The sequence below is a fragment of the Labeo rohita genome, chromosome 20 (genome assembly GCF_022985175.1).
Source record: "Labeo rohita strain BAU-BD-2019 chromosome 20, IGBB_LRoh.1.0, whole genome shotgun sequence".
Classification (NCBI taxonomy): Eukaryota; Metazoa; Chordata; class Actinopteri; order Cypriniformes; family Cyprinidae; genus Labeo; species Labeo rohita.
This window is the reverse complement of record NC_066888.1, coordinates 9732537-9760227: the sequence shown is the minus strand read 5'-3', so window position 1 is coordinate 9760227 and position 27691 is coordinate 9732537. Positions and strand designations below refer to the sequence as shown.

General features: G+C 35.5%; 1 long non-coding RNA gene across 1 annotated transcript in view; it reads right to left on the bottom strand.

The window, feature by feature from the left end:
• The window catches only part of LOC127183074 (uncharacterized), a 32332-nt gene extending 5637 nt beyond the window's left edge, over positions 1-26695 (bottom strand). The window contains exons 1-2 of the long non-coding RNA XR_007829995.1: positions 26558-26695; positions 23757-23912 (exon numbers count right to left, since the gene is read on the bottom strand). This is a non-coding gene — a long non-coding RNA (uncharacterized LOC127183074). The remainder of the gene's footprint in view (positions 1-23756; positions 23913-26557) is intronic.
• Between the last annotated feature and the right edge of the window lie 996 nt (positions 26696-27691).

The following is a 27691-nucleotide window of genomic DNA, read 5'->3' as shown; positions in this document are numbered from 1 at the left end:
TGACTGCAGTGACAATTTATGGTAGTGAATGTTTTATAATAATATTTAAAGACTTCAAGGAATAGTACCTTTTTCTCACTTCATCCACCATGTTGGATTTAAGGCCTAATTAGGTTTTTAAAAGACCAGAGGCCTACAGATTTAACTAAATGAACAGCATTTTGGACATGTGCCACTCGAAATGTGCCTATGATGTCCAAAAGTGCTGTCTAGATCACTAGAATTTGATATGAAGCATGTTTGCTTTCTCACACCTAATATAAATAATCACATTCACACCTTAGATTAAAAATAAAAGCTTCATGAGAAACCACAGCGGCACAAGTGGAAAATGTACTTCTTTTCTACCTGCAGTGTGCAGATGGAAGGCTTCATGCTTTCAGGCCAGTTATCACACCAAATCACACAGACTGCAGTTGACATTTATACTCATTGTACATTTGGTACTATCTGAATGCAAGTGTGGTCTTCACATCTCTAATGGAATCTACTTCAAAACCACAGTCAGCACAAATGCCTGCTGTTCTCACACACGCACACATTCTCAGATGTGACCTCAACTACAAAGCCGCGGTGCAGCGCTATAACGTGACATGCGAAATTGCACGAACACCTGGAAAAGGGGCCACGAGTCAGGAGCGAAGTGAACCAGAATTACTTTTTGCGTGTGTAAGAGTGCGAAAACATGAGGGGAATATTGATGTGAAGGACAAAGTTTCCATCTATGCAAAATATCAATTCAGCAGTGTGGTCCAACCTTTGGTGTGAATACTGTCTAAAAGGTCAGTATACCAAATGGTGATCTGTACATGTGAACAGGGCCAGAGTTGAGAAAATATAAGCGAACTGCTGGGAAATAAGCCAGATTCTGACAGGAAAGCTATTTTTTTGCACTTCTTTAAATGCGAGCTTATATAAAAGTGTTACACTGTTACAGTGTTAAAAATAATGCAACATTGGCCATCTGTATCACTGCAGATCTCTGGCGGTTTCTTTTCTACATCCAGCTCAACTAACCACAGTGTTAACTGGTGAAAACTTATTTAAGAGTCTGACTTTTCTTACAGTTTGGATTTGGAGCTACAGCCCTGGCATTTAATTTGAATGTACCTCAGCAGGAAACATTTTACGGATCTAGAGAACGCCACTCACACTTGTTAAACTGTAATATGGTGCCTTAAAAACTCTGAATCAGCAAAATAGTTCAATTGTCCAATTATAGTAGGAGTACACAGAGTGAAGCTAAGTAAACATGGAAACTCAGAATATTGTGCCTCCTCTTGAGTTTATTATTCATAAGTTTTACCATTTCTTTCAATCCAAACAGTTGTGTTTATGGTTTACCATAATGTACGTCTACTGTTTTTGTTTTGTGCAGATGTTTTATGTAATATAGTCCATGGAAATCCGTTTCCATCACTGAAAGTTACTGCGACTTTTTATCTCACAATTCTGACTTTATTTTCTTAGATTTGTGCGATACAAATTTGCAATTCTAACATTTTTCTTGGAATTGTACAACACAAACAATTCTTTTTTACTCAGAACTCTGAGAACACAGCAGTCTTTTTTTCTCTCAAAATTGGACTTTAACTCGTCAGACTTTTAAAAAAGTCAATTCAATTGCAACTACCTCATTTTATTTTTAATTCAGTAGTGGAAAATGCTATCATAAAAGTCAGACCATTCTGTTTTTGCTTCAGATTTTGAAACGATACAATCTAATTTCCGCTCATGCATTCAATTTTGTTTTTTGTTTTTTTACATATTTTAAAATTTCATAAAAGAAATGTACAGCATCTTGTTTGAGAAATAATAAAAGGACACCTTTTTATTTATAATTTGCCTTTAATCTCATTTTGTTAAAAAATCGTGAATTCAGTATCGCATCATGAGTTGAGTGAGTCGTTACAACCCTACTTTATGATGACTCTAACAAAATTAAATGTATTACATACACTGTAAAAAACAAAAAACACAATTTGTTGAGTCAGCTTAAAATAATTAGTTACCCTGCCTCCTTAAAATTTTAAGTTTAATCAACTCAAATATCTAAGTTGTCACTTAGTATAATTTAACATTTCAAGTTGCATAAACTTTTTTTTGAGTTGACTTAACTTAAAATTTTAAGGCAGCCAGGTAACAAATTATTTTAAGATGACTCAACAAATTGTTTTTTATAGTGTAGATGATTAACTGAATCTATTACAATTAAATCTCGCAAATGAAAATAATTCAGAAGCTATTGAATTATTGTGGCAGATAAAAGCACCAAGGATACTTACAGAAGTGGCTTTAACATTTTTATTTCCATATTAATAAATATATAAGCTTACCACGGATCTCCATCTATTTTGCAATCAAGTTTAAATTCATGATTAATTTATATATTAATTTATACATTTTAGCCAGGGTTTGAAATTAACTTTTTCACTCACCAGCCAATTTGGCTACTAAATTTTTAAGTTACCAGTCATTCGTAACTTCTACTAGCCAATAAATAAATACAAAAATAAAAACAAACAAACAAAAAGGCCAGAGGCAGGCCTTAAATTTTTCAAAATTGAGATTTATACATCATCTAAAAGCTGAATAAATAAGCTTTCCATTTACATATGGTTTCTTAGAATAGGACAATATTTGGTCGAGTGGTTTTGTGGTCCAGGGTCACATATACATATTATCTCCAATTTATATCACTTAATATCTATTTCTTGTTCATTGAACTGTTGTTCACCATTTTCCCCGCATGAAGAAATGTCTGCTACAGACCATGCCAACCAAACCATCCATATACTCACTTTAAATGCGTGTGTGTGTCTTAGGAAGACTGCATATAATTCAATAATTAAATATATTTGTTGCTTCACAATCACAGGGCTCAGTAAAAAAATAATCTAGTTTCACAAATGGCAAGATCGGTATGATAGCAATCAGTTATACAGTAAGTTACAGATAGGCTACCTAAAGCAGCTGCTGTAACTTTTTAATCAATATTTGGACAGTTCCTGTCAGGAGTGAATGACAATATAGGTAGACACTGTTAGATGTGCAAAGAGCAAATGTGCAGTTTTAGAAATGATTTTAATGCTTAATAACTTTTTGTTATTTCTTCAATGCAAAAGAAAACCAACGTGCCAGCCATGCTGTTATTTGTCGTGTAGTAACAGGTATGTTCAAGTAAGCTAGATATGCTCAGATGCTGTGCAATTAGGCTGCATTTAATAAATCACGATGAGTCACAAGTTCAGTACTTGCACCAAATCTGCGCAGGTTTGGCTTACATGAACCCACATGAAGTAAACCAACATATGTATAAAGTTACTTCTCAGGATTCGTTCCTGTCTTTAATATCCCGATGAAAAAACAGATAACAGAAGATTGACAGAAGAGGAATTCTGGAGAAACAGGAATGCCAGAGCTGTGGTTCACCCAGTGACTATAGGCCCTGCTTGGCACAAAGCAGAGAAGCAAATTAAAACAGACGGGAGGTCGAACCCAAGACCTGTTCCCGCTCACACTCCTTCTCTCAGCTCCCGCTTTTCTTCTCCACTTTCCCAGTTCTCACCCGCTGACATTTTTAATATCTCTCCATCACTCACTCCATTTCCCTTTCATTCTTTTTAGCATCTCCACTCCCTCTTCATAGCAATTTTCCTTTATAGCTTCTGAATGATATTGACCCCTGTTGACCTCTGAAGAGCTCTTATGATTATGTGCAGGGCTATTATTGACTGATGAGCTGGGGGAATTACAGTAACCACTATAAACCCACTCCAAGCTTTTAAAAATGTTATAATGGTAGCAATAAAGAGGCTCACTGACAAGGCAAAAGATTACTAACACACACCTGGCCTTCAGCAAGTCACGTACTGTAGTGACACTGACCCTTCAATTAACGTACTGTAGAATACTGAAAAATTGGGAGCAGCAAAGGTTCAGGATGAAGTCAGCCAAAAGTAAAGCACATTAAACAGTCCTTAGTACTCTAATATACAGGAGAGGATAATTGTAACACTTCATGAATGTAATGTATCAGCGTCAGCAGTGCATTTACAGCAGTGCAGTGGCCATACATCTGCAAATATAATTCACCCCTCTACTTTCTCCCAAAATAAGACAGTTTCAGTAACTATTGAAATTAATATTTTTTTCCACTGCCACTAAATTTATTACCACAATTGTACAGAAAAAAAAATAAACGTGTATATAACGGATCCATTTACACCTACTGAGGGCTAATATACCTACTATAGGTTAGACTAACTTTTAAAAAAGCCAGACTGGGCAATTAGCATTCTTCTGGCTCCAGTGTGGATGTGGTTTAAGAGCCAGAGAGCCAATAGAAGTAATGTGGTGGAGATCTATGCAGCTGGAGGTTACAGTGCCTCAGTGAGAGCTGGAGGAAATGGACTCATTTAGAAGAAACTGTGTGTGCTGTAAAACCACTTGGCCTTGAGAACATTCAACCTCACAATATGGGACCCCAACACACACAAACAACCACATATACTCTTACACAACAACAACAACAGAATTTATTTTCACATGGATGTTAGCCACACTCCAAACATCTCTCACACACAGGAATTACTAAAAGCAACTGAAGTCCAACTAAAGATTTCAACATCATTGTTTATGGAGACAGGAAGTATTCTGCCTGTAAACAGTGGTTTGTCTTTCCAGCAAAACAAATATTCAGAGTGGTTAAACCACAATTACTGCTGGGGGAGCATAAAGCAATTGCATAGATGTTAAAACTGACATTACAAGAAGAAATACGTATGTGAAAATTCTTACACAACTTCCCAGAATCACAAATCTCTGATCGAGTATTGGTTATATTGGTTGTCAAAAGTACAGAAGTTGGTAGCAGTCAGTTACTGATATTTTAAAAATGTGACAATATCAGCATTTTAATCTAAGCATTTCTAATTTGAGCATTTTGAGCGCTGTTGAGTGGATTCTTAAACTGCTCAACAGATATGTCTGTGATTTATGGAAGGCCAAATGGTTCAAAAACACGTGAATTTTAACACGGCAACAACACATAAAATATGTGTAATTAACATATATTATATGTGTATTTTGCTGATTTCTATATATTATTTGCATATTTCACTGATTTATCACACGCAAACAACACATATTTAATGGGTGAAATACACATATCATATCTGTATTTTACGTGTTGCTCATGCAACACCGACGTCCTGCGTTATCTGCTTCCATGTACAACAGTTAGCGTTATCTAGAGAAAAGTGATTATTACATTTCAAACATGGATATCTTTCTTACAAAAATGCATCAGTTCACTACAATTCAACCCCTGGAGTGGTGTGTGGCACTTTTTTTGTTTTATTATGGATGGATGTGCTTTATACTGCATTCGTCTGAAAGAAGGAAGTCATATACACCTACGATGCCTTGAGGGTGAGTAAATAATGGGCTATTTTTCATTTTTGGGTGAACTAACCCTTTAAAATTTGTGTTTTTGAACCATTTGACCTTCCACAGTGATCGCTCCACACTCTTTACTGAGCGCTTACACAGATACACACACACAGATGTTAAAACTGACATTACAAGAAGCATCACAAATCTCTGATTGAGTATTGGTTATATTGGTTGTCAAAAGTACCGATGTTGATACCAGTCGGATACTGAAATTTACAAATGTGACTATATCAGCATTTCCCACTAACATTTTGAGCACTGTCGAGTGGATTCTTAAACATCTCTGATTGGCCATTGTGTTTACGTGCTCAACAGATATGTCTGTGATTTATGGAAGGCCAAATGGTTCAAAAACTTGAATTTTAACATTTAACACTCAAAATCTGTGTATTTAACATATATAATATGCGTATGTCACGTTTACATATGTGTTGTTTGCACATATTTAACGCACTGATTTCTCACGCACAAACAACACTTATTTAATGTGTGAAATAGAGTATTATACATGGATTTTACGTGTTGTCAATGCAACGCCGACGTCCTACGTCAGTCGTTCGTAACTGCTTCCGTGTACAACAGTTAGCACAAGCTAGAGAAAATTGATTATTACATTTTAAATATGGATAATTTCTTAGAAAAACACATCAATTTTCCTACAGAAGGCCTTTATTCACCCACCCCCGGAGCCGTGTGAGGCACTTTTTATTATGGATGGATGCGTTTTATTTGACTTGTTTTGGACTGTTGAAGAGAAACACCCACCCATTGCCATTATAAAGCTTGGAAGAGCCAGAAAAAAAATGATTAATATTACTCCGATTGCATTCGTCATAAAGAAGGAAGTCATATACACCTAGTATGCCTTGAGGGTGAGTAAATAATGGGTTAATTTCATTTTTGGGTGAATTACCCTTTAAAATTTGTGTTTTTTAACCATTTGGCCTTCCATAGTGATTGGCTACAATGGTCATCGCTCCACGCTCTTTACTGAGCGCTTACGCAGATACACACATAAATGTTTGAAAGCCATCTCTATCAGTGAATCCCTAATATATCTGCTCATAGACTGAGCTGCTGATGATACACACTCCCATGTGTATCTGTGAAAGCACTTGGCGAAGAGTGTGAAATAGCTTTTGAAGCAATGATCAGCATAACCAATCACAGACACATCTGTTGAGCGCATGAACACAATTGCCAATCATAGGTTTTTAAAGATCCACTCAATAGTGCTCAAAATGATGAACAGGAAATGCTGATGTCACATTTTTAAAATTTCACTACTGATGTCAGTGCTGTTGACAATACTAATTTGTATATAGACTAATCTATTCCCCAGTTGAGAATGCTTTAATTCGAGTTTGATTCCTACATTTGAACTGAATTTGAATTGAGGCAGCAAACAGGACGCAGAATATAAAGCAGCAGAAATGAGTTCCCGAGTTATTGAGTGCAAACAGAGCCTGTATTTCTCATTCAATGTCCTTTATTCTTCCTCCCATACATGGACAGGAACACACACATTAACTACCTTAATGCACTCACTCTCACTCAAACACACACCCACACTGCTGTCTATATCTGGCTCTGTCTTTAGTTCTGCTTGAGGTAGTGATGGGTCTTTCAGGCAGGCTGGTGGAGTAAATGACCCCTGTTCGGCCCCAGTGGGAGGTAGAGATGTCCAGCGAGCATACTTAATGTGGAAAAACATCACTCAGTGTGAGAGCGTAGTTGAACACCTGGACTAAACTCAAATGACAAGGCTTTGGAAACTTGTCTAAATGAGCACTCCAGAATGTAAAACTACAGCCCATACTGCCATGCTAACATGAGGAACCTGCTCATATCCATCACCAGCTGGAACAGAATGTAAGTGCACGTTATACAGATACATCAACAATGAAGGCACATCTTGAACCTTCAACATTAATGTCACACTCACAGAAAGAGAGACATTTTTGGGCAGTTATTTTTGGACACTAACATATTTGGTTAATTGAGACTTAAGCCACACAATACAAATGCACAAAAATAAAATTTCAATAAGTGTAATTTATTTCAGTGAAAGATAGCACCTCCTCTTTTTTACTTTCATGGGAAAGTAAAGACATTCAGACAAGTGTGAATAATATGCACATACGTATTTTGGGGCAACTGTATATCAATGAGCAATGAGGTTATCATCTGACACCATCACTGTACTACAGGGCTTTTCAACTCCAGTCCTGCATGGTCTTTGTCCTGCTAAATTCAGCGCTGACTCTAACCAAACACACTCTGAACAAGTTAATTAAGATGTTTGCAAATTACACACAGGTGGTTTAAATTGGGATTGGTACTGCAGTAACTGTTAACTTTTTCTGTAAGCGTAAGGTTGTGGACTCACCTTGAAACACCCTGGATCAGGGATTCTGGACTCTGGCCTTCAAGATCCACTTTCCTGCAGAGCTTAGCACCAAACCTAATCAAACACACCTGACCAAGCAAATCAAGTATTTAGGACTACTAAAAAGCTGCAGGCAGGCAAGTTTGATCAGCTTTGACTGCTGTTAGAATGTCTGATGCATATGGCACACAAAATTGGAACACTTCAAAAGTTTTAAAGTCGTCATTGGATTGGTTGAATTATATAGAGTTTCCGGGAGACGTGTGTCATGTTCTTTAATGTTCCGGCTGAAAACAAAGACGCTGTGATGCCAAATCCCCTCATGGAAGAAGAAAGCTGTCGTGTTTACAACTGACAATGAGTGCTTATCAGGATCAACTCAATACTGGATTTTCAAAAGTGTGTGAATCATATTTCCTCTTGAGCCTTTAAAGTGGCCATGGTTCCCAGACCTTCTGCTGTCAGTCTAACTGGATACACAAAACTAGGGCCAGATTTGGCAAGCCCTGCCATATGGATAGCCACTTCACCACAGAGATGAAACACACTTGCACATTCATACTCATTGTCACACCTACAAGCAAATCCTTAACCTCCACCTTTTCCAATTCACCTGTCCTGTATGTTTTTGGCAAAACAGGCTCATTAGAAATACATGCCTCTATATACATTTCTGCAAAACTGAAAAAATACACCTATATGTATGAATCACTGCAGTTTCCAGTTGAAATGAACACTAGAGGCAGTAAAACTCTGACAGCTTTTATTCCTTTTTACACAAAGTACGATTTAAGTTTTGATTAATAAAGTCTAATTTTCCACAAATTTACAGAATATTATATTATGGCTTCGTATGCATGAGTTTTCCAATTCAGTAGGTTTGCTCGGTAGCTCACTCGATATGGCGTTGCACTTGAGTGATGACTACGCCTCGACAAATAGCTCAAATCCATATAAGAAAGTTAAAATAGCACGGCTGCATCAACAAATGCATTTTTATATCACTTTTGCATTTGTAAACACCACTGTTGTGCACGTAACTTTAAAAAAAGTAATTAGCTATAGTTACTACTTACTTCTCACAAATAGTAACCGAGTTACATCATTATAAAAGTAACTAATTTTACCAGGGAAGTAACTATTGTGTTACTTTTTAAAAAATGTTCAAGTATGTCAAATAACTTGGATGCCTCCAATATTAAATATGGTAAATGAATAAAAGATTGTACACTATTCTGCACTATTTTGATGTTGCTGTGGGACAATGTGAGAGACACTTTCTATGGGCTAAATATCACATTATTGGGGGTCGCTTCAACCCGCGGGCAAAACTGTTATATCCTGTGGGGTTGAAGACCACACCGGTGCTGTCTGTCTCATTTTTTCTTGACCACGAAAATAACTAAAAATACTACCATCATTTTGCAAAGGCAAAGGGTGTACTTTTATAGTCATAATAACAAGAAAACAATGTGCTTTTGTAAAATTAAGAAAATAAACAGTGTGCTCTCTGCTGGGTTGGTCTCCATCACCTCTCTGCACAGACACGTAAATGAAACAACCTGAATCTCAGCGAATACATGCCTCACAGACATGAAAAATGTATAGAATAAAAATGTATATGTATAGAAAGCTTGAAATGCCTACTTTTAAATGAAGTAAGTGATGTCAAAAACAAATATTCTCTGATAAAGTCTGTATGATATCAACGCAAGCTCCAGTTTTCCCATCTAAACTCATCTCTAATGTAATCACACCCACGAGCGGCTCCGCTTTTCAAATTTTAAACATTCATGTGAGACACAAGGACATGTAGGTAAATGCCCACATCACCTCTGTAAACAAATGTGAACATTCATCAAGTTAATCTCAGTTACTTTTTGTTTCTGGAAGATGACGCACTGAGAGGAATAATCCAGAATTTACCTAAGAAGAAGAATGCAACGTGAAAATTATAGTAACGGCGCATTTTATTGTCAGTAACGGTAACGTCGTTGTAACGGGTAGACAGTAATTGTTTGATTACTCATAACAAAAAAAAAGCAATGGCGTCATCGACGCTGTTTATTTATAACGCTGTTATTCCGATCACTGGTTAACACTATCAGTTAGGTCATGGTTGGGTTTGGTGTAGGGGATATTTCCAACACAACAGAGCATTGACCTTATATTTACACTCCCCATATATTTAAATTCTGAACAGCTGCAATACGTACTTCAAGCAGCGCAATATAAACGCAGCAATACGTGCCTGCAACTCTGGACATTTCACTTTGAAACTGTTATGAATCATGCAGTAAGGTGTGTATTTACAGTGTTGTAAAAATGTATGTAGAGGCACGTATTTCCAGTGAGACTTGTTTGGTTTTTGGATTATGGGGGAAAAACAGAGAGCACTGTCCAGGCAAATCATACAAAACCGTACAAGTGAGATCATGCAAATTCGTATGAATTTGCCACCTCATAAAATAAGTGCAAATTGGTCATGAGATAGCGCTGAATATTCTCTCTTTTCTATATGACACCTCGACCATTCTCACAGACCTTTTAATATTCAACCTTAGCCTCTACCTTTTCCATCCACCCTTTAAACTTCTGTTGCACACGTCTCTCATGCTCTGCCTGCCTATTACCAATCTCCTTAACCTTCACACTAAAACCACACCTCTCACAACAGGCCTGAAGGATACGCCGTGCCCCATTGGTTCCAACTCAAGGGCCATAGTAGGCTTGAATGAGTGCCAGGCACATGATGTGACTGTGGGGCCTTGTGCAGGAATGGACGCCATCTGAAAGCAGGGTATGGTATTGGAACAGTCTAATCAAACAAACTCTGGATAACCAGTATTTACACTTACAAACTGACTATCACAAAAAGAAAGCTTTATCAACACACATTTCTCAGCAAAAGACCTCTGTTTCAGCAGAAACCAGGGCTGATTTACTGTTTAGATGCAGTGGAGCCCAGACGGGCCTGGAAACACAGAAAACAGCCAATTTAACCAAATGTTTGAATATTGAATAATATGCTTGATGGAAGTGACTGGATTCATTTTAAGTACCAAAATTGTCCATAAATTACTGGAGAGCTTATATAAGAGGAATTTTGTCACAGCTTTTGGTAAACAGCATACTAAAAAGTAAAGTTTTCACATCTGGAAGTAGCGTGTGTCCTAGCGCCATATGTCAACAAGAATGTAAAACTGCAGATGTTTCTACGGCTGCAGGGCGAAGCACACGTACTGCATGTTCCCTCAGGCAGTGAAATCATGCATTATTGCACAACACTCCATAGTATTAATGTTGGAAGTGACATCAGACTGCTGAGGCCATCAGAAACAGATGATCTCACTGGTACAGTAGGATCTCAATGGGAACGGTGGCATTCGGAGATGATTCAGAACCTAAACTACACTATTAAGTTAACACATTTCTTGCAATTCCCAAACACAGAGCTACCGACGAACATATGGACACCACTTGCTCCTTCGCAGAAAAACAGAGAGAGAGAGAGAGAGAGAGAGAGATGAAGGGCAAGAGCGTGTTTCTTTTTCACATAGATATATGACAGCCGTGGAGACGACAGTAAAGCACTGTCTGTCTTTCATCCTCCATATCCCCCTGTAACCTGGGGACTTTCGACCTCCGCCCCGACCCCTGACTTTTGGCATCACACAACCGTGTCTAAACTCTGAAGCCTGCCATGTGGAGCGTCTGGCAGAAGTACGGCCTCTCAGAGTGAGTTAGGGAGTAAGTGAGAGAGAAACGAGCAAGAAGCTACAGGGAGAAACTGGAGACTAATGTGCAGAGTTAAACTGTCAATGAAATTACTAATGAAAATACTGAATGACACAGGAACATTACAATTTTATTTTTCACCCTCATGTCATTCCAAACCTGTATGGATGTCTTCCAGCGTGGAACACAAAGGGACAGATTTTTAAAAATATGCTGGACGATAGAGGTTTTCGAGCACAAAAAATTATGCAAACAGACTAGTAAAGTTTCAAAAATGCATGTGACATATGTTACATATATCTTCTATAGGCATTCAAGAACTTTGCATAAGGATCCAACTAAAATGTAAGTCACTTTGCTTAATTTTAGATTAAATCATTACTTTAAGTCAGGTCTTTTCAATGAATCAGTCTAAATTTTGCTTACAAAAACTTGTATGTTTTTAGAAGATTTCCAGGTGATTAACACAGACTGTTCAGACTGTTTACAAAAAACAAAACAAAAGATAAGGAAAAAAGCAAAAGTGCAAGATTTTAGCAACAGTGTTGCCAAGTCCATGGTTTTCCCCCCCGAATTGGGCTCTTTTAACGCTGTTGCAGTGGATTGTTTTTCATGTCTGTGGGTTGAATCGACGTGATATTTAGCTCCTGGAATGTTCATTTTACCTGGGAACCACCAACAACAAATTGGACGGGTTTTGTTGCAAACCTGGCAACATAACACCTGATTAGTAATGTGCTAACAATGTCATAGAAAAACATAAACTGAATCAATGTAAACAAGCTGCTTTGCTTGCAAGTAATTACCACATTTCTTTTTTTTTTTATGGAAATCTCAACATTCAGTGACGCGTCCATGTCGTGCTCACTCACGTTTGATCTAACGAGTAGCTGCCCTCATGTTTTGCCGCAGGACAGCAATTGTGAGTAAATTTTCTATCATCTTTTTAGGACTATAATATGAAGAGTGAAGAAAGTCAATATCTTTAGCAACCGAGTGGAAGTGAATAGCACATAACAGGCACAATTACCAGTATAAACAGAGATGTTTATTTGTACAATATGCGTCACATGACTAAATGTGTCATCGTTTTTAAAAGCCTCTGTTTTTTTTTAGATTTATCCACTTTGGAGAGCGTTTTCAAAAAGCTCAGTTTTCCTTGACAAAAATGCTGTCTCAGGCCGAAATGGAGAGAAAAATTTGCGTTTTCAAACAAAATGAGTGTGGACATGGCTTTAAACTTCTGATATAGGGTTTTCTGAGCGTGCACATCTAAAGCACCTGCACAGAAAGTGTCTGTCACATGGCATGTAAGTACTAAACTAAGTTCTCTTTCATGTCTTATTGCGCTTAAACTGTCAAATACACACAAGTTTATGTTAAAACACATGGTCAGTTATGTCTGTGAAGGTAAACAGCTGGGAAAGAAATGACAGGTTTATATTAGATCTGTGTGGCAGCAGCGTAATATACAGTAAATAAGTCAATACATTCACTGCTCTCTTGTCTTCTCTGAGGCTGGGACTCTAAATAATGTCCTGTGCTCATCCGTGCAGCCAACAACAGAACAATTAGCATGCTTTGCTCAAACTTTTGCCATGGCATTAGAAGTAGTACACCTTTATCACTTGCAGAAACAAAATGACCGCATCATGGGAGAGTGAAATCTGACGCGTTCGTTTTTTCACATGCTTGCAGAAATAGGCTAATGATAATGAAGTTACTGGGTTGTTTTTTCACATTTTCTGGGTTGGTAGATGCACTGGGGACACGATTATAGCACTTAAACATGGAAAAGGTCAGATTTTTGAGATACACTGCCCTCCAAAAGTTTGGAAACACCCTAGAAAAGTGGGGTTTTGGACAATATTGGCATGAATCCTTTTTAATTTGTGATATTTTTGCACTGATAAGGGACAACAAGCATCACAATATTGCAAAATATTGGTTGTGTGACATCAAAATATCAACCATTAGCAGCTATTACAGCTCTGCATAATCTAAGCCTAAATTCACTGTATTCTAAACTTAATTGGCAATCAATTATTGAAGATATTAAGGTGTGCTGACCCAAAAATCTTTTAAAAACCTGGGTCAAGTTTAAACCAGTAACCAGGCATCACAACTGGCAAAGGGGCATGTCTGACTTTGACATGTATATATTGCCATTATTATGTAATCAAAATGAAAATTATTATTGCTGGTCTTCAATGATAATGTCAACTTACTTTAATGTGTTTGCACCAAAAAATGATGGGATTTATGTTGATATCATCCAAAACCACACTTTGCCAGGGGTGTTTCCAAACTTTTGGAGGGCAGTGCTTAAATCTGCAGATTTACTAAAGCTTTTGTAAAAATCTATGACTAACACAAAACACTTTGTAAAAGCACTGCTAATGGGACATGTCTTTCTTGTGAATCATGAGGAATGAGTTGAACAAACATTCAGCTGGATATGAGTGCGACTGGGAAAAGGACCGGACTCTTGTGTTTGCGTGAGTGAGATGACAATGAGATGAGAAGCAGATGTTTGTAGACGTGAGCTGGAGAAACGTGACATCCATATGAGACCAGACTTCCCAATCACACTCTGACATGCATAAGACCCTGCAGACTACATCATAAAGCTGTGTTAGATGAGCATCACTTCTCTACAGCTCCCAAGAACTGGGACAAATCCCAGCCCAAAATTGTCTGATCAGGGGTTTATTTTCCAAAAGCAACTATGGTCGCAAGTTCTGTCGTTACCAATAGAGTTCAATGGAACTTGCGATCATACGATGCTTTTGGGAAATGCACTCCAGGTCATCTAAAAACCTCTGGTTGATGGTGGTTTGGTGCTGGTCTGCTAGTGTTCAGACAAAACAATTGTGCTTTGTTTTTGGTCAACCTTGGATGACTTCCTCCTCTGTTGATGAGCGCAGCTGTTAACGGTGTCAAATGCAGTAAAGGTCAAGTTCACAACACAAGTTCCAAGTTTGTTGTTTACCGGAGATGATTCTGATTATGTGCTTTCAAGATCAGGGGCTGCAATACATCTAAACGTTCAAGCAGATATTCTCCTTGTGTGGTCCTGAGCTTTTGCGGTCATTATCATATATTAGGATAATCAAGCAGCATGAGATCCAATATGTGATTTTGAGCCTAACCCAAGAGTCTGAGCTGAAAGTTTCAGAGTTCATTAGAACGTCCTCGATCTTTGTTATCCAAAATGGATCTCAAAAAGGAATCAACCGACATGTCATATCATTTCCTCTTTTATTTGTGTTCTTTTTTGTGTTATAAAAAGAGGTGTGAGGTCCAAATCATTGTGTGTCAGATTGTGTGTGGGAAGGCGAGAGAATGGGGTTTTGGCAAACCCATGGTGACTTTTCGCCTCTTTTCTAAGGCGGTGAGCTGAAGCAGGGGCACTGCTGGGAAATTTTGCAAGCAGAAAATGCGTTTTGTTCTGGGCCACCCCGAAAATAGCCGTGAAATTTGGTGTGAACAGTGTGGGCAACCCTCCACAGTCCACAATGACTCACTCACTATCACACAGAGAGGCCTGATGACACTTCCACAATACCAAGTAAACGTACTCGCCACGGGACAAGTATGCAACCAATGTGAACTGAAATCTGACACGGGGCTCTAACTTCTACTAACTAACTTTGAGAAGCAACTAAGCATGACTAAAAAGGTTTAGCCGTGTTTAATAGTATTACGTACAGCCAGATCAACCACCTGTTCAGTTGAATGTGATCTGTTTGGTCTAAATATCACAAAGTTGAAATCAAAATGCAACAGCATCAGGTTTGAGAACTAAATTGAGAATGCTTTCAAAATTCAACTTTCTGAATTTGAATTAAATTTGAATGGAGGTAGCACATTGAAACCAGTGTGATAATTAAAACTAGAACTTACTTAGGAAATTGAAATATACTTATATTAGATGAAAAACTTAAACCACAAGAATTAATTCCACATTGTTTTAGACTATGGGGGGGCGCCATTATTTCTATGACGTCAAATGGTTGTTCTTGGCAAGGTACTGGTGCTACCTGTTGCTATTTTTACCTCAGCCTAACTTAATAAAATACTGATACAATGCTAAGTTGTGTGGCTTTTGATTGTAATTTTATAGTCGAAGGGCAACAAGGGCAGCGATGTAAGTCTGAGAGCTTACAGTGGTGACAATAGATTTTAATAGCAACATGGAGCACCAGTAGGTCACAGAGTGCAACCATTTCAGTCATTAAAATAATGGCACTCCCTATAGTCTATGATATGTTTAAATGCAGTGTTGGGGAGTAACTAGTTACATGTAACGGAATTACGTAATTTAAATACAAAATAAATGTAATTGTAATTAGTTACAGTTGCTGAGAAAAAATATGTAATTAAATTACAGTAACTTTTGAAAAATGCCAGTGATTACAAATGGGATTACATCTGAATTTTTTCACATACCCACCCCCACTTACAGATTTAATTGACTTCTTTTAAATTGCATTGACTGCTCTAAAATGAGACACCAAATTCTTCAGGAGTTTAGGACACAGAATAGGACACATGCTTATTCGATAACTGTTTTATTTGCAATTTGGGTTTATGCATAAACTTTATTTTTTAAGATTGTTTTTTCCAAGGCATTGTTAGATGCTAGTGTTTTATGCAACATTTGATTTCAATGTTATGATCTTGTTATGACATAGCGCAACTGCGCTCACGGTGACCCGAGTTCGATTCCCATCTCGAGGTCCTTTGCCGATCCCGCTCCCCCTCTCTCCTACCAGCTCTTTCCTGTCATCTCTCTGCTGTCCTATCACATAAAAAGCCCAAAAATATAAGTAAAAAAAAATTATTGGTTAGTTAATAAAATATTACAGCTTAATTCAATATTATGTGTACAATTTCTTAATTCTGTCATCCTGGTATCGTGGATTTGCTCTATTGTCTCATACGAACGCAGCTGCTGCCATTTTTTTTTTTTTTTGTACACTGTAATGGATTATCAGATAACTCAAAAACTAGTACTACTACTTTATTATTTATGTGGTGAAATGTTGTGTAAGAAAACTGGTATGACAGCACTGTATCCCTTAAATGTCTAGTTTGAACTTGCCGTTTGCTAGCAACTGATTTCTTCATGGAAGCTTTGCGTTCAAATATTTCAACTCAGTTCAGTGTTTCGTGTCTAATAATTTTGACATGAAATATCTAAATAATCTATCAAGCAGCTGTGCAATAAGTGAGATAATGTACATTCAGCCAGTTGTTATCGCAAAATAAAGATGTATATTATCCCTTACTTATAATCTTAATTCAAGTGATGAAGGATTTTGAAAGTCTGACAGTAATCAGTGTTGAGTGCTACTGTAAGGTTAACTCTGCCTGGTTTAAATGTTTCAAAATGATTAACAGTTGAAAATATTAGAAATTTAGAAGCAGCCCTAGTCATCGTGCAGCCCTAATCATAAGTGATTACTTCTACAAATCCATTTTGGACTTTTTGCATGAGAGTGCCCACCAGTTTGGAGTATGAAAGAAACGTACTGTGTGAGAGCGTTTAGCGCTCTGTAATGTTTACAGCATCTCATTTTGGATACAAATAAAAATGTCAGGTCATGCATAGTGTATCTTTTCTCTTTTAATTAGGGGCCAAGCACTGAAGGTGTGAAGGCACCTATTGTATCCATTGGCGCTGGCGTTCTTTTTCTTCTTCTTCTTCTTCTTCCACTTGAGTCTATGGCAGCCCATAGAACCATTTGCGGGAAAGTTGTGAAATTTGGCACACCGTTAGAGGACAGTCCCAACAACCACAGCAAGTTTGGAGTCTCTCTAGCACCACCACTTGTCCAAAGTTTCAATAATTTTATGCAAATAACTTTTGAACCATAAGGCACAGAAGGAATTTTTTTTTCCCTCTGAATCCTTGGCTCATGGCGAGTCGAAAGAAGTCCAAAATTCAATCGTAAGGTTTAGTTCGAAAGGTATTCGTCATAAGGTTTAGTTTTTTTTCTATAAATTTTGTTCGAAAAATCTACTTTTTCGAACTCGTCCTAGACGGTTTGTCTGATTTTCACCAAAATTGGCTCAGATCATCTTCAGACCATGCTGGCAAAAAGTTATGGAATTCAAGTTGATTAGTTGAACCATTCTTGAATAACGCGCGAACAACTTCTATGAAAAGCACGCAAAAATGTATGTGAAGCTATATCTCTGCAACGATTTGGCGTATTGAGACCAAACTTAGTGCGTGTTATAAAAAGCAAGACTTCAGGCTACCTGCATTGTTTCGGCGCAGTGCCACCTAGTGGTCAGGAGAAAATGGCTATTTTTGCTTATAACTTCTCAATGGTTTGGTCAAAACTCATAAAACTGGTCTTCAGATTCGGTGCATCATGCTGAGTCGAACCATACCCAATTTTCACATGTCAGCCATTTTGGGTGTCGACCATATTGAATTTTGTACAAAAATGCTATATTTACGAACACACTGACGTATCGTTACGAAACTCGGTTTGTGTCTTCGGCACCATGCCCTGTCAGTACTCAAAAAGTTTGGGGGCAGCGCCACTTTGTGGACAAAAGTTATAAATACATTTACAGAAATGCTAATAACTTCTGCTTAAATTAGCCTATTGTATTGTTGATCTCAATAGATTCCTTGGGTCGTGCCGAGAACATTGATACCCATTATGCCAAAATTGGCCAAACATCCTGTCCGCCAGTTTGATTAATGTTGAAAATCCACTTTTTCAAACTCCTCCTAGACCGTTAGTCCAATTTTCACCAAATTTGACTCAGATCATTTCAGACCTTGCTGGCAAAAAGTTATGGTTTTCGTGTTGATATACAAAACGGTTTTCATTTAGCATATCAACGAATTTGCTGGAAAGATGCCAAACTACATCTAAGGCTGTATCTCTGCAAAACTTTGACATACTGACACCAAATTTTATGTGTGCCATTGTCACCTCACACTGACCACGCCACATTCATTAAACATTAATAATGAAATTTCCAAAAATGCAAATAACTTCGGATTGCATTAGCCTATTGTAATAAAACTGGTCTCAAAATATTCCTTGGGTCATGCCGACAACATACATACCTTTTTTTTTTTCCCCACCATTTTGATTAATGTACAAAACCCACGTGTTCAAATTCCTCCTAGACCGTTGGTCCGATTTTCACCAAATTTGTCTCAAATCATCTTTAGACTATGCTTAAACAAAGTTATGGATTTTGTGTCGATAGACAAAACCGTTTTTGTACAGCGCCACTTTACATTTGAGGCATGATGCCAAAATGACTCTGAGGCTGCATCTTTGTAAAGCTATGACATAATGACACCAAACTTTGTGTGTCATTGTCACCTCACACATAACACATCACATCAATTTGAAAACAGCACCACCTATTGGTCAAAAGTGATAAGCCATTAAATTATATTATTATTGGTTGTATTTATGATTTTTCAGCCATTCAACTGATATCATCCTAAAATGGCTTTAATTACTTCTTGTACTCTGTCTCTTGCGCCTTGCCATGCTTAGCTCCTCATTCTGTCTCTTTTGTGCTTGGCCCCGTAATTGCTGCTTGCAACTATATTTTAAATTTATTCACACTGGCAAATCTCCACACTTGCCTGAAAAAAAAATTGTGGTGGACAAATTTAGTCTACATTTTATTAAAAGTGTATTCTACAGGTACGTCCATGAACAGTATTACTCATACTAGTAGTGCATTTAAATACTTACAGTATTTAGGATGGATAAGTGAACTGGGATTCAGTCAGTGACTTACACCTTTGTGCACATCTGGTAACTGGTTGACATACTTCAGTGTTGAATAGCGAACAACGCCAGATGACTCAGCAATTCTCATTGCTTTGCGGCCAGAGAAAATAGCATTTGCAGCCTTCTGTAATGGATCCGCACTACAAATGAACACACACACAAGCTTTCAAATAATCTTCAGGAGGATGGTTTTGGTCAAGTGGGACTACGTTTCCTGTAAACGGATCTGCCGTAACTGATCTGTTTCATCCATCGTCTTGCTCAACCAAAATTTACACCAGAATCGAAACTATTGTATCCAGCAAATCTTCCTCGCTGAAAATGTTTTGACAGAATATTTAGCTGTCCTACAGCTCTTTTCATTCAACATGGCATGTGCTTGATTTATTCATGTCTAAATCCAGCCAGAACAATGAGATCAACTTTGGCCGGCTTCAACCATAGAGAGAAATAGAGAGTAATTTCAGATTGATAGCTCTTCACTGAACCATTACATCAGTTGAATGATGTTGTAGACAACCGAGATACACAGGAAACAAAACATGCATTGGTTCTGACAGCGTCCTAACTAGACAAGACCAGATAAAATGACGAGTGGTAAAAGCTCACATATTATTTTTCCCAGCGACAGAACAATGCTTACATGCTAAAATCTTTGTGCATTTTGTAAAAGAAAATACATCTGATGCCAGTGTGGGAGAGTGAGCTTGTTTAGTAGTAAATCACAGGTCTTAGCTTTATCTAAGTGAGAAACTACCTACTCAGAAGTTTCAGATAAACTTATACTTATCATGATTCAAAGGGTAACAATCAATCTGCTTGGCAACCTCAAAAAGGCAACATAAACACTTGGTGTAATGAATATGGTCTATATGTGGAAAGGCTCTACTGTATGTATGACGCATGTATACATTAACAGCACATTATCTGTATTTACATAACAGCACAATAATTCATGAGAATTTAAGTTTTGCTTTGAAATGACGAGAGAAACTCTGCTTCATAACTATGGGGAGGGTTTAGAATTTAGCTTTTTTACTCGCTTTTTTCCTCCCTACTCTGAAAGACAGTATGATGATGAAAAAGGTGACTGACAGATAAAGGCGGGGAGTGTCTTGACAAGAGATAATGTGCGAGAGAGAGGCCAGGAGAGCAATGCTGCAGGTCTCAGAGGGCGAGAGAAAGCGCGAATGAGGATTGACAGGATAACAGCAGATGAGGAAGGAGGGAAGAGCGTGAATGTGAGTGTCAGTGAGGAGTTCAGCTCCTCTGATGCCATCTGACCTGTAATACCATCAACATGTGTTCATTCTGATAAATCTCAATGGAAACTTCCCATGCTAATGCTAAGATCGTCCACTAGGGATGCAACAATACGGTTAGTCCACGGTTCAATACGTACCTCGGTTTTTTCGGATATCTTGCCACTTCAGTGTGGGTTTTTTTGCAACAAATTAACAAAATACTCCCGTACACCTCTGTACACTGGAAAAAGTGTGGTTTAGTATATGTCTGCTTAATTTTTATTTTGAGAGAGGTATTATTTTTTAGATTTTTACGCAAAATAGAATGGCTTTCATTTATACTGGATGCCAGAGGGCACCCTAGTGCAGAAAATACACGTGTCAAAGAAGTATCACTGATGACGTTCCGTTCCAGCTTCTCTAATATGGATAAAGCCATATTGCTGTAACTGAATAGAAACAAGATATAATGTTAAACGTTTTGAATGATAAGGTAAAATGTAAGGACAATAAACACTTGTCTGCAACAATATCTGGTTTATCTGTGTTCTTCAAGCCATCTTCAAATCCAAACATTCAAACTAAATTCACTGAACCCCTGACTTTTCTGGCAAAATTAAACAATCGCTTCAAAACCATTTCACCTATACTCAAAATGAAACAAAGCTTTCAAATCATACACACATTAGTCAATACTATAAGCATTACTTTAGCAAATGTGAACTGTAAAGAAACTGTAAAGAAGCCAATTAATTTAACTTAATAATATATATATGTAATTACATTTCATGTTCATTTAAACAAAACCAAATAATTACTAATAATAATGAGTATTATGTATTATATTTTTTGGCTTTTTGAATTCTTAAATAAATGTATATGAAAATTATAATACAGTTTCCTAATTGGATTATTTATGTTCATTTATTTTGTGCAGTTTATGTAATCAATCATTCACATTCTCACTTATTATTTTTCAATTATTTGAGGTTTATCAAGTAAAGTAAATAATTAAAGTTAATTTAACTGCAATTACATTAATAATAATAATAAAAATAATTTGATTTAAATAAAATATCATTTATATGAAAAAGTTACATAGGGACAATGCCAAAGACAGCAAACTAATAAAATACAACAGGGAATTTGTATTTTAATGTTGATACAATTTATTCATAAATGTATTTATTTCTTCGTTCATTTAAATAGGATGAAAATCAGTAGGAAACAAACAAAACAAACAAACAAACAGACAGACAAACAGATAAATGTGTATATTACCCAAAAAATAATTACATGATTCAATAGGGAAATTGTATTTTTATTTGGACAGGAATTGTATTTTATACAGACAATTAGTCAATTAATTAATTAATTTTATATATAGATAAACAAATATATATTACCCAAAAATAATTACATGATACAATAAGGAAATTGTATTTTAATTTTGATACAATTTTGCATAAATGTATTTATTTATTTAATTTAAATAGTAGGAAATATCAGTAACAAACAAACATAAATAAAATTGATATATAAATAAATAAATATGTATATTACAACAACAACAATAATAATAATAATAATAATAATAATAATAATAATAATAATAATAAAATAAAATAAAATAAAATTACATGATCCAGTAGGGTAACTGTATTTTAATTTTGATACAGTTGAATCATAAATGTATTTATTCATCTGTTTGTTTACACAGGAGGGAATATCAGGAATAGGAATACAAATAGGAAACATACAAAAAAAGAAAGAAACAAAAACAAATAATTAAATAAAATTGATATATAGATAAATATGTATATAAATCAAAAAATAATTACAAGATCAAACAGAGAAATTGATACTTTGACACTTGATATTTGATATAATTTATTCATAAATGTATTCATTTGTTCATTTAAATAAAAGGACAAAACAAATAAAACAAATAAATAAGATTGATATTTCGACAAAAAAATTACATTATCCAACAGAGAAGTTATCAGAAAATATCAGTAGAAAACAAACATATAAACACATAATTAAAAAAAAAAAAACTATTAATAATAATGTATTACATTAAATTAATTTTTGACTTATTGTATAATTGTCAAATAAATTGATAAAAAAAAAAAATAATAATAATATATCTTCCCCATTTGACTATGTATGTATTTATTTGTGCAGTATACATAATTTATTAATCAATCACATTTACTCATTATTATTATTATTTTTGCAGTCTCAGATGTCTGAACCCCATGGTGAACATGAACATAAGAATTTATAATGTACTGGCACACAATTCTGTATGACCTCACCTTGATGTAATTTTTCTAGTGACAGCTAGATATACCCAAACAGACCATTTGTCTCTTTTGACAGTAAAATATGCCGTTTCGGGGAAAACGCAAATGAGACAGGGGAGAGAAAACCTCCCTAATCGTCTGCCGTTGATGCGTTCCAGATCACCTCTGTGCGATTCGGACTACACGAGACAGGACACAGGTGTCCACCAGCGTGTATTTATGCGAGTTAAGTCGAGCACATCACGCAAAGACTCATCCTTGCACCATCATTACTCACAGATTCCAAACGTGCTTCATCTCATTACTGGAAAATGGGACACGCTCTGTCCATGACAGTAACAGACACAGTACAGAGATGGATTTGGACCTCCTCACAATTACCACTAATGTACCATGAATGAGGACTCTGACCAGCTGGATAAAGGGCATTTCATTCCTCACAAGGACACAACATCTCCTGACTGACATTTTGCAACAAACAAAGCAAGCTGAAGTAATAGCTGAACACTGGCAAAATTTCTAACGACATATAAACAAACTATGAAATATTTTAAAAAAAAGGTCCAGGCTAAAATGAACCACATGTGCTTGACTCAGTTTTGACTCATTTATTTTTTATATTTATGGCTTTCAAGGCTCAAAGAAGTTTGAAAAACTAAATGAAACATTAGTCTATTTCAATGAGTATCAAACATAAGCTGCTTGCAGCTTTTGCAGTCGCAGAGAAGGCTTCCATGTGCGGATTTATTGATTGTTAGCATTATCAGCATCCAGCACTGTTGTTGTTTGTTGTGTCTTAGAATGTATCATAATATGAAATCCTGATGCTTACCTTCATTTTGCTCCTGGATTTACATCCTTGTTAAAGATTATTCCCATCATCCATCCAGACTTCAGGCTTAGTTAGGACTAGAGTTAGGCCCAAAGGAAATGTTACTGCTCACAGTTTGCTCTTTCAGAGCTCAGGAGATTTAAAGGGATAGTTCACCTAAAAATAAACAAATAAAATAAGACACATTGTGCAATAAGAACTACATTGTGACATATAAAGTTACACTATACTGAAACTATATTGTAATACAGAAAGTTGCATTAAAAGATATACAGTATAGGAACAGTTATTGAAAATAAAGAAGGAATTATGAAAAATAAAGACACTATTTAAAGTATTAAAAAACTCTAATTGGGAAACACCCTTTTTGTTCTGCAGACTCTCATCTTCATAATTTTGAGATAGGATGTGCAAAACTGTGCAAAATAAAGTAGTCCAAAACGGTTACAATTTTGAAACTAAAGAACCAGTTATGAGCTATAATATTTTAATTATGAAAAATAAATAATTTTGAGATTAAGTGACAAGAAAAATAAAATAAAAATGTTAAAAATAAAGACACAAGCAACGGTGCAATATAAAAAAAAACATGTACAAAAAAAAGCTGCATGAAGTTGATTTCATAAGCACCAAAGTCGTAAGTATAAAAAAATAAAGTTGCAATTTTGGGACTAAGTCACAATTAGGAAAATAAATAAATAAACAAACAAACAAACAACATATTTATTATGAAAAATAACCCTGCAATTATAAGATGTAATGATCAAATTATGAAAATAAAGACAGTTATGAGAAATAGTCACAATAAAAATGCAGTTTCAATTCGGAAAAATAGATGCTTTTATGAGAGCCACAATTAAAGACAAATCACATCAAAATGGTGACAAATAAAGTCATAATTATGAGATATAAAGCTGCAAAAATGAACAAAAAAAAAATGAAATTATAAAAAATAAATTGCTAGTATAAGAATAAGTCACATTTCTGAAAAATAAACTTGCAATTTTGAGATATAAAATTACAGTTAAGAAAAATAAAATCAAAATTGCGACAGAAAGTTGTAATTATGTGATATGAAGCTGCAAATAAAAAAACAAAAATGAAAAACAAAAATGAAATTATGAAAATTAAAATTGCTAGTATGAGAAATGAAGTCACAATTCTGAAAAATAGTTGCAATTTTGAGATATAAAGTTAAAATATAAAAAAATAAAATTGAAATTGTGACAAAGTCGTAATTATGAGATATAAAGCTGCAATAATGAAAAATGAAATTATGAAAAATAAAGTTGCTAGTATGAAAAATGGTCACAATTCTGAAAAATAAAGTTGTAATTTTGAGATATAAAGTTATAATTAAGAAAAATAAAATCAAATTGATGACAAATAAAGTCAACAAATACGGTATGAGATATAAAGCTGCAATAATGAAAAAAATGAAATTATGAAATATAAAATTCCTAGTATAAGAAATAAAGTCACATTTCTGAAAAATAAGCTTGCAATTTTGAGATATAGTTACAATTAAGAAAAATAAAATAAAAATTGTGACAAATAAAGTAACAAATATGAAATATGAAGCTGCAATAATAAAAAAATGAAATTCTGAAAAATAAAATTGCTAGTATAAGAAATAAAGTCACATTTCTGAAAACTAAAATTGCAATTTTGAGATATAAATTACAATTAAGAAAATAAAATCTAAATTGTGACAAATAAAGTCAGAATTATGAGATATAAAGCTGCAAAAATTAAAAAGAAAAATAAATTATGAAAAATTGCTAGTATGAGAAATAAAGTCACAATTCTGAAAAATAGTTGCAATTTTGAGATATAAAGTTACAGTTTAGAAAAAAAATAAAATCTAAATTGTGACAAATACAGTCGTAATTATGAGATGTAAAGCTGCAATAATGAAAAAATGAAATTATGAAATATAAAATTCCTAGTATAAGAAATAAAGTCACAATTCTGAAAAATAAAGTTGTAATTTTGAGATATAAAGTTACAATTAAGAAAAATAAAATCAAAATTGTGACAAATAAAGTCACAAATATGAAATATAAAGCTGCAATAATTAAAAAAAAATGAAATTATGGAAAATAAAATTGCTAGTATAAGAAATAAAGTCACATTTCTGAAAAATAAAATTGCAATTTTGAGATATAAATTACAATTAAGAAAATAAAATCTAAACTGTGACAAATAAAGTCAGAATTATGAGATATAAAGCTGCAAAAATTAAAAAAATGAAATTGTGAAAAATAAATTTCTAGTATGAGAAATAAAGTCACAATTCTGAAAAATAAACTTGCAATTTTGGGATATAAATTTACAATTAAGAAAAATAAAATCAAAATTATGACAAATAAAGTCACAAATATAAAATATGAAGCTGCAATAAATGAAAAAAATGAAAAAAATGAAATTATGAAAATTAAAATTGCTAGTATAAGAAATAAAGTCACATTTCTGAAAAAGAAACTTGCTATTTTGGATATAAAGTTACTAAAGTTACTAGGGTTGGAGCTGAATGGTACAATAGCTTTCCAAGAGCAGCACTGCCTACCCATGCCATAAAAACACACAAAACTACCATAAAAGTCCAAATCATAAAAATGTTCTATGCAACTCATGCACTATATTCTACGTCCTCTGAAGCCAAATGACGTCTGTGTGATGAACAGACTGACATTTAAATCAGATGAACATTCCCTTTCACCCTTATCTATAATTTCTGTCTGTTTTCCCTTTTCTGGCTTTAATCAAACAAAGAAGGACTTGAGCCGAGAGGTTCCTACAGTATCTGTCCCCATATCGGCCTCAGGTACGTCAGAGCCTTTTTCAGCATGCTGCGTCCATCTGATGATCAGATAAATCCCAGACCCAAACAGATCAGACAGATCAGGAAAACCCGCCTTTAAAGCCTCAGACTACAGTCCTCATATGGAGCCTGAGCCTGCGGCGCACAACCATGGGAGACAAGGACACACAACAACAACTGTAACTAATTGAACTCAGTTTACATTTATTGGAGGAGAACTAACGTCATTGTTATGCCATTGGCAGTAATATCCAGAGAGTTATAGTAAATCTTGTCATCTCTAATGGTGTGGCGTAAACAGCGAGACCACTAAGAGCCAGTCAATCGAAAACTGTTGCTAAACTGAAGTCGGTTTGGGATTTAAATTTGTTGACTTGCCATACTTGTCAATATTAAAGCATGTCTGTCATAATATGAGGATACGTCTGTTCTTTGAGGGGAAAAAACTGATCTCAGCTCTCCCATATTTCTGTGTGGGTTTTATTCAGACTCCAGCATTAGACCTCCAGTATGTGCTCTTGCACAATAATGACCCTCACGCAGATGTTCTATGGCAACCTTGAACAACATTTGGGAAATCGGCTCCACAAATTAAAACAAGGTTTACTTACGGACTGGATGATAACAGGATGTTTTCAAATGTAGTAATTAAACTGCAGAGAAACAGACTGTTGCATGATGCTCTTGAGTAGTTAGTGAAACACAAAGCTGAACTGAAAGCACTCGTGATGACCCTGTCAGACCCTGGGAGAGAAGAAAACTGGATTCAAAACATTGGGTGGATTCAGATGGATTTAAACAGTCAACATTTTAAATGTAATATATGTATAAAAACACTAATACATATGCAAACGTTTTCAGCAGAGCGTCCAACAACGTTACCTGTTGCTATTTTTACTGATACGATGCCACATTGTGCCACTTTTGGTTGTAATTTTCAGTCGATGGACAACAAGAGAAGCAATGCAAGTCTTCACTGCTCTCTAAGAAGAAGGAAAAAAATAGGAAGATGCCTGTGGACAAATAAAACTTCCTAAAGACCTGCGTTTTTGTTCTCTCCACTGAGGCCCTGAAGCCTTTAAGGCTTTTAGTAGACCACAGCTACTAAAAG